We start from the raw sequence: 9,425 nt of genomic DNA on the forward strand, positions 1-9,425 counted from the left end.
AAGCGAGGTTTGCCACAAGGAAAAATTAATAACAGAAGGCTTCACAGAAGGCAACCATTGCTACAAAACCCTCTGCTGTATCTAAGCACCGTCCCTGCTGACAACACAAGCAAACCCCTCTCTGTCACGGCTCCCTCCGTGGGTCAGTGGGCACAGGGCCCTGCAGGCCTGGCTGGGCCGTGGGACCCCACAGATGGATGCAGCTGCAAGGTGACAGCTGGCTTTACTGCAGCTTCACTTCTTTTTTAACACACAAAGCAACACAGAGTGCTATTTCAGTCCCAGGTCCACTCAGCACACCAAAGCTGAGCTGCCACCCAGCGTGCTGGCAGCAAAATGCCTTCAGGCTGCGTTTGTGTAAATTGCGTTGTGGCTGAGTGTATGTAATTGATGTTAAATTTCTGCAATTCCCCTACAAAGCAGAGGCCATCAGTCAACACTCGTGGCCATGTCATGAGCCAAGTGTATGCCCTACAAACACACGCAAGAATCCATTTGTTCACCTGCAGTGGCATAAACCCAAAGGGACATCTAACAACTCCTGCTCCCTCTGGAGACACAGGTGCTTTTCTCCTGGCGTAACACCAAAAGTGCACAAAGCAGCTTCTTTTTGACAGCCCAAAGTCTGATGGAACACGTTACCAGGGTGGAGGGGATCACACTCACATTTGGGCTAAAACCTCACAGCAAGGAGCAACGTGGGGTCACAGTGTCCGAGTGTTCATCTCTGGAAAACAGAACCTAACGAGCCACACAGCAGTGCAGGTCAGACAGCCCTGCCCCAGGCTAAGGGTCACATTTTCGCCTGGCTAAGAGAGCTTTGCGATTTAACCTTTGCCTGATTTCACACATGATTGGCTCTTGAAAAAAAAAAAAAAATTACAGCAGAACAACTGTGAAAAGAGAAGTATGGTGCCTCTTGCCTTGACTGCTTGCATTCAGAAGACCGGACAGGAGGAGGCTGGGCTTCAGCATCAATCACCTCACTCTCACTATGGACACACTGCCACAGAGGCATATTTCGTTAGCCACAAAAATTTCATAGGAACCAGGCATAGGGGACACATAAGCCAGAGGAGATGCCACTGCCTTGTCCTTCTGTCACTGCTGCACTGCAACTTTGCTGTGCACCTCAGCCTGGCCCTCCTGAATTCCAAGTATTCTTCCTCCTTTAAGGACATTAAAAACTGCACAGAGCTTAGAGCTAGCAGTTCACCCTGTCCACATCACCCAGTTTTTCAGTAAAATCACAGCAACCTCACACAAATGCTTGTGTTCATCAGTCAAATGCTGTCTTGACATCTTCTCCAGTCCAGGATCCAGTTTCCTCCAGTTTCCCATGCCATCCTTGCCACATTTTGGCACTGTGATGACAGCTGTCACATTAGTGGCCCAGGTAAAGGCAGTCAGAGCAGCAGAAGAAATAGGAGCAGCCATAGAAAAACGAAAAAACCACAGCAGTGACCAGGGCAGGCTGGAGCAGCACAAGTGCTATGGTGTGTGTATACCTGGCCTTGATGAGAGGCTGAGTGGACAGCTGCGTGCCCCATAACACTGAGTTTAAGTAATTCTGTGATTAAAAATAAGGTGCAGCTAAACAGCTGTGTAGCCACACAATGAGCACATTAGACAACACTGCACATTTTAAGCTTGGGGAAATTATAGACAGTAAAGGATGCTTTCCCCCACCCCATCCCCATCATATGAAAGGGAAAGAAACTGGGGTGACAGCATGGATGCTGCTGATGTTTCTGGAAGATCTTGAGGCTGGGAGCTGAGGAGTGGTTGGCAGCACGCTGTGTGTGTTGGGGAGATAAGCCAGGAGCAGAGCCCTGCAGGCAGCTGATAGCACAATTCCCAGCTCAAGGCTTGCAGGGCTGAGGACGAGGAGCAGGGAAAGATCTCCCAGAGAGAATGGTTTGTGATGCTGAGTGGTTCTGAAATCTGTGCAAAGCACCTTGAGCCTACTAAATAAGTCTCATCACCAAGATTGTCTCATCCCTACAGACAATTATTTTGCTCTGAATGGAGAGAAGCATCCCCCAGTTTTAAGCCCAGATCAATATGAATTGTTAATTTAGTTTGTAATTAAGCTATTGCTTACAGCCCTAACTGTTTAAAAGCCCTTAAGTTTGTTCTTGAGAACATCATCAATTTTGCACCGCCTCACCCTACATTATCGATAGCAGGACATAGATTTCATGAAAATCAATGATTAGTTTTAAAACAAAACAACCACTCATGAACTGACGGGAGGTTTACATGGGACAGCACATGATGTATGGGACCTATACAGATTTGATTGTTAGCCACTTAAAAGACAAATCACTTTAGTGTGAAATTTTGCAGTAAAATTAAGCACCACTGTTCAGAGCTCAGGCTGGTGATTTCCAGGTAGCTTTCTTCAGAGGGCATTGTACAGAGTTATTGCATGTTATTCTGGTCTAGAAAATCCAACCCAACGTAATGCCTCTTTGTATAATGACCCCCACACTCTTCTGCAAGAGATCTTATAAACTGTTCAGATCAAAATGCACCAAAGTAATATTTTTATCCTATTCTACAGTGTTATCAGAGATGCTCAGAGGGAGGGAGATATTTTCAGGCTTGCAATAGCATTCATAATCAGACACAAAACTCAGCCCTTGCCACTCGCCCTCCCAGCCCAAGGCTTTCCTGCTCCGCACACCAGTACTGCTGGGCATGCAGTCATTCTCAGCTCTGCTTCCTTCTCTTTCCTTTCCCTTGGCATTTCTGAGTTTTTCAAGAGAAGACACAACTCAAACCACTCATGCCCTAGTCCTGCAGGGCCTCCAGCTCTGCTGACACTGAGAACACGGGGAGATGGGGAAAGGCTTTGGCCAGCACAAGGAATAACACTTCTCCCCTGCATCAGCAAGTTCACCTCCTGCTCACTGCTCACAAAAGGGACAGAGATGGAACTCAGCCAGCCTCTCGGTCCTGCAAAGCATTCTGAACCCTCCACTGTCAATAAAATCATGGAACAGAGTCCCCAAGCCCAAGCTCGGCCACTTCCCCCCACCAGCTGGGCAGCAGAGGGGCTTTGCATTGCAGAATGAGCACAGGCTCATTTCATGTAATAGCCCTGTGATTTAGATATCAAGCCCAGGCCAATGAGGGCTCTGGAGAAGTAATCACTGCGTTTTCAGCCTAGCACAGAAACCCTCCTGTAATTCCCTCTTCCTAGCACATTATCTTTAATCATAGGCATAATAGAGATTCAATTTGAGCCCTCGGCTGCATTTTGTTCCTTATTGTTCACAGCGCTGCATTTTCTCCCGCAATAAACAATTTCCCCCCATTCCATTTTGCATTGATCTACCTCAAAGTTCAAAGAGAATCTTTTAATGTTCTTACATCCCTACATGGAAGCTCCTGGCCAGTAATGAAGACAGAAACCGAGGTCTTTTACCCAGGAAATTGAATTGCACAAAAAAACTGCCAGCAGTGTGCCCGCTTTCTTTGTTCTCTTTCAGATAACGTCCCTGGAAACGTGACAATTATTTACAGTCATTTGCCAAAGCCTACCACCAAGGGTTGCTCTGCCTGGACACTGCTGGCCAGCAGATGCCTGGTCCTCCCCATTCCCACAGGAACATCTCCTCTTCCATAGTTTGGTATCAGTCTGTGCTCTATCTCCTCACTCCTCCAGCACTTTCTGAGCAAGCAGCCTCTTTAAGAAATACCAGCAGGCTCAACTGTTTAAAAAGAAAGATGCCGAAATGCAAAATTAACCCAGGCTGTGTAAATACACAGCTTTCCCTTAATTGACTCTTTAAGTGCACCTGTGTAGATGCCAGCACCACAGCAATGTATCAGCTTGAAAGACTGAAAGGTCTACAGCCCCCTAGAGGCATCTGGGCTAACATTTCATAAATTACAACCATGTTTTCCTTTTCTGTTAATATTTTCATTCCAAAGGTCACTTAACGCACACACACACTCACAAAGCACAGGAAGGTGAAGGAAGCCGCTTCCATCAGCAAATATAAAATCCTAGTGCAAAGATGTATCTATCTAGCAGCTTGCTCACTCACCTGGAAACAGTCTACGACCATTCGGGCAGTGGGGACAGGTGGGAGCCACTTTTCCAGCCACACATTTCGCTGCTGAAGACATCGGATCTCCTCTGCTGAGTGCTCGAACAGAACACCTGCAGACCACAGGTTCCTGGGCCACTGATGCTGCAGATGGCCTCAGTGGGCACCACCGATGCGGGGTGCTCAGTCTCTGCCAGCCTGCTGCCCGAGCAGCTCTGGGATGAAGGGAGTGTTATTTATGCACTCAGACCTGAGAGCTTTTGATGAGGGATCCATGAATGGCTAATTCACTTCCACAGAGATGTGAGGAACACAGCGTTACGCCTTGCTACTGTCATATTAGGCAGAGAAGGTTTATGGGCCCCAACATAGAGGGTGTCAGAAGCTTAATATTAATTAAATAGCAGATTTAAGGTTATTGCTCATAATCACAGCTGTGATCTGAATTATTGCTTGATGATATTCCGCTTTTGTTTGCTTGCTGCTTTTGATTGATTATTTGCATTTGCTGGTTTATAACAGGCATGTATTGCTTTGGACAGAGGAATCTTTTTTGATTCTAACTGCATTACATCCTCTGGTCAGATGATGGATTGAACTTCTGCACAGACCATAAACAGCAGCCCGCTCTTGCTAGCGCGATATGTATCTTATATTCCATATTCGCAGTTCAGTGTATCCTGTATTCAATCATCCCTATATTCATTTATCCTGATATTATTATTATTAGCCTTGGGGAACTTGTTTTATAGGCTATTTAGTTTGAATTAAGCATGTGCGTCAGTCACTTCTTGTTTCTGAAAATACAGAAGATAAACGATGAGATTTATGCCCCACTTCAGCTTTGGACTCGTGTCTCTCCATACCTTTAAATCTTATTGTTATTATTGCTATTCCTAACAAAATAACTGTTAGATTCTTTATCAAAATCTTCCACACCCATTTCCATGGGCTTTAGTAGATTCATTAAGCAGAGAAAGAAAAAGCAATTTCCAACTAATAACTCTCATGTCTCATCAGAGGTGATCTCCAAAGGAAATGGGCTTGTCCCATTTTCCCCCTATAGGGTTCAGCGACACTTCTCAAAAAGAAATTCTAGTACTGACTGAGATATTGATATTTTAGCCACATTTATCTCCATTTCAGGCTCTGTGTACACTGATAAACTCATTGAATGTTTTATTATTTTTAAGTTAATGTGGTCAACTAAGAACAAGAGAATATGCAGATCCTAACTGTGGGTAAGCATCTGATCCTTCTTTCACTCAGCCTAAACAAGGTCAAACCAGTGCACTCAGTGTAAATTGAACACCCATAACCTCAGATGACCACGTGCACCAGGTACAGCGAAACACTCAGACGTATAATCAGCCATTCCATCCTTCTTCTCTCAAAGCAGCCTCAACTTCAAACTTGATCCCCTTCCCATAAGACTCATGGCACTCAGATGACACACTCCTTGGTTTGCTCCGCATCATCCCTGTGCTTTTCTTCCCACAGATGGCTCACAGGAACTCCACAGGGGCACTCTTAAGCCATCAGAATCCTTTACGACAGAGGGGAGTGAGCTGTTGTCTGATGATCTACACCCATTGGAGCAGGGGTGAGTCATCATCTCCTATTTTTGGCCTCAAGCCCACACATCATCTAACATAACTGAAAGCAGGGAGGCCACGTTGAAGGCAAAGCACTGGGAAAGTCACTGTTCTGCTCATGCAGAGGGTACTGCTCGGCCCCAGTGATTTCCTTACCATGACTCACACAAGTGCTTTGTTTCTTTTTTTTTTCAGGTGCTATTCATTGTGGGTATTGTTTTGTGTTTTTGTGGCTTTTTGCTTCGAGTTTCCAACTCGTACTGGAAATCACGATGATGCACTTACAGTGCACCCACTTTTGGAGGCGTTTACTGTACGCAACGTGACAGCCCCGTGTCTCACACAGCTGAAGGCAGTATGGCTTTGTTACGTACCACAGGACAAAGCCATGCATTAGTCAGCCACAGATCTACAGGATGAGCAGCCTAAAGCACAGCAGAGGATTATGAAACTATTTTGTCACATCTGCACTGGAAGATTAAAAGCTGTCAAATGATTATAGTCTTGGAAATGGGTTCTCTAGAAAAGTGAAGATTGCAAACAGCTGGGACTGCATTATCAGAGCTGAGCAGCTAATGCTGGCAGACTATCTGCTTTCTCAGCTATTTGTACGTATTATCCAGCCACCTGACCAGACACTCTGGTTTGCAGGGAAGCCTTAAATCAGGTACAATTTTCAGACAGAAATTTTCCTCAGCTTGTGGTATGTTTTAGACAGGCTTTTTGGGAAGGAAGGACAGACAAAGTCATACCTCAAAATCTGGAGTGAAAGCAAAGCACTGGTGAGCCAGAACATGAACTGAAAGCACTGCCAACAGTCTAGATGACAATTCTTGCTCTCTGTGACTCCCATAAGCAAAATGACCCCCCCACACACACACACATTGGCAACATTCCTTTAAATCTAAGGAATTAAAAAGCCAAAAGGCAGTCACCAATGCATGTGCCTGCTGCCTGCTGTAGCAGCAGGCATCCCTGCATGGCATGCTGCAATTCAGCCCTTGACTACCCTGGGACTCAGTCAGTGCCCTGCAGTCAAACACATCAAGCGATGATTCAGAAATGGCTCTGAGAGCAGAGATCCTCACAGGCAGGGCTGCGGGAGGACCAGGCATTGCATTTTCTCCATTTAATCCTTGCTAGGGCAAGCAAGCTGTAGGACTTAGTTTATTACAGTAGTTCTAAAAATAATCCTTTGACCATCAAAGAAGCAGTATTTGTCACTGTGTTGTGCATTTGCATTCTACTGTAGGTATTTACACATGCATTAATTCACTCAGCCATGGAGATCACAGGCTTTAAGACACGGAGGAAGAGAAGGGGGGCAGGCAGAAGGCTGAAGGTATTTTTATGCCTGATCTGTCTTAGAAGGACAGGATTTAGGGTGTAATTTTTTTTTAAAGAAACCAATTTTGATCTCAGAAAACCTTGCTGAAATGCCACGGCACTGAGAGATACCATTATTAGGTACCCTTGCTTGTAGGGCAATGATACACCAAGCATCACAACCAGAATACACAGTCCAACATAAAAAGCATTATTTGGAATAACATTGATTGAAGCCACAAACTAGCAGTCATGGATCTTTTCTCACATATTTTTCAGTTCGCTTCATCCATTATCCACACCGTCACTGAAGAAAGGGCCCCCATAACTCCAGCATCACCCGGTCCAGCTGGCACTGAAGCTCATTTCAAACAAGCAAGCCCATACGTAAGTTCATCAACAGGTTGAAGATTCCAGATTGTGGTGCAACTCTGTCACCTGGACAAGGTGAGGACTGTCATGGGAAACCTGGTCAGAAGTATGGCACAGAGCAGTGAGGGCAGGTCCCTGCACATTTCTGGACTAAAAGTGTTTGAAAGGAATGGTCGTCACCACAACTTTCAGAAGAAGGATGTCACAGGAAGGCAGCAGATGTCTATTCGCAGCCTCCTTGTTAGAATAATTAGGAGAAACTATCAGCTCTACAACAACCCAGGGCCTGCAGCATGCATTCATAAGCTTCGTTTGAAGTACGCAAACACATAAAGCATCTCATGAATTCCTGGGGATTCACAGTGTGAGCACTCCAATAAGTGAGCACTCAGGAGCATTATGAGAAAAAAGTTAGGACTCTTAAATAACTCTTCATGCTGGGCACCTGATTTGTAACTGTTGTGCACCAAACAAAAGGCAGAGCCACCTCTGCCTCCCTCCTTCACAGCTGGTTCTGAACAAATGACAAACAACTTACCTGCGCAATTACTCACAGAGATATCCAACAGATAGGTGTTAAATATTAGCAAGTTGGATAACACTTTAATTAAGGTTAATATTCTGAATAGCAAGGGACTATTTGTGGTATTTCATATTCCATAGGGAAAAGATGGGGATATTGTCCACCAAAGAATAATCTGAAAGGAAGCTTCTCCAACAGAAGCCAGTTTCCACAACCTGTACCTTAATGACAATCTGGCCCTTACATTTTTTTTGGAAATTTTTTACAATTTGGACTTGCTGCCTTGAACATGGTGGACTTTCCTGGGCTGTAGAACCCCACATTTCTTTAAGTGGAGCGGGATACAAAGCAATTCAGCTTCATTCTTCAGCATGTTCTGCACTAACTCAAAAACACCAACATCTGTGCTTGATTATCCATAAACAGGAGACAGGTGGATGCTGTTACACATTCCAGTTGACCTACTCAGTGTCCCATATGGCTTGTAGAAGGTGTTTCCAACAAATAGTATTAACTTACTTTGTTTCCTACAAGATACCGATTTCCAATATTTTTAACAAGTCCTTTGAAACATACTGCAATGCTTGCATTTATTGCTTGAATAGGTCTGAGGTCTCAGGTGCAAAGCACTGCCTGGGGTTATACACCTCTCCGCCAGGAACTTGATTAAAGAAAAAAAATCCAGACTGATACACAGAACAATCTTCCTACTACAAGAAACAAAGCAATTTAGACAAGAGATTAGCAGAGTTCTCTCTTCTTTGCCACGTACACCTCCAAATGTTCACTTCTTGCCAATGATTCAGCAGAGAAATATTGATCTACAAGAAAATAAAATTTTTCAAATGAACCTCTAATTGTGTGGACCTACAAGCTATGTTATTTCTTGCACTTGCATATGTTCTTCTCTTTGAAATGAGCTCTCTCCTATGCCAAATCTGCCACCGTGCCTTGCTTATTTTTGACCCATCACAGTTTAGAAACACAGCTTAAAATAAATGAGCCTGAATGCCACTAGCTCTAGAGTTATTAAACTGCCTGGCATTGAGGAAATTGCTTTTCATAAACATCCTGAGCCCTTCTGCTTTTTTCTTAAAATGTTTAATACAGTGTAAGTCCAAGTTAATCTGAATCAGTCTGCAGACTGAATTTCTAATGAGAAGGGAAGATATATTATGGTTCAATATTGAAAGGGAGAAGTTAAAGGATCAAGCAGAAGAAAGAAAGGAGTTTCATAACACACAAACAACATTCTTTCTGCCAATACAGACATTAAGAGCTAACTAGCATAGCATGAGGACAGCGTGCTGCCCTGTACCAAGTGAGCTCAGGGGCATTAAATCCAGACAAATCTGACAGGAATGTCCACACGAGGTCTCAGCAGCCCAGGATGGAGATCTTCCAACCACCACAGCCATCATTGCCCAATGTACACCAAAGCTGATGCCTGAAAAATTAAAAGTAGCAATGACATTCCCAGACCTCATTCTCATTCTGAGTCCCAAGCAGGACAAAGAGATGAAGAGATGAAAACCACCTGACCAAAAA

Source organism: Meleagris gallopavo, chromosome 22, assembly GCF_000146605.3.
Source record: "Meleagris gallopavo isolate NT-WF06-2002-E0010 breed Aviagen turkey brand Nicholas breeding stock chromosome 22, Turkey_5.1, whole genome shotgun sequence".
Taxonomy (NCBI): Eukaryota; Metazoa; Chordata; class Aves; order Galliformes; family Phasianidae; genus Meleagris; species Meleagris gallopavo.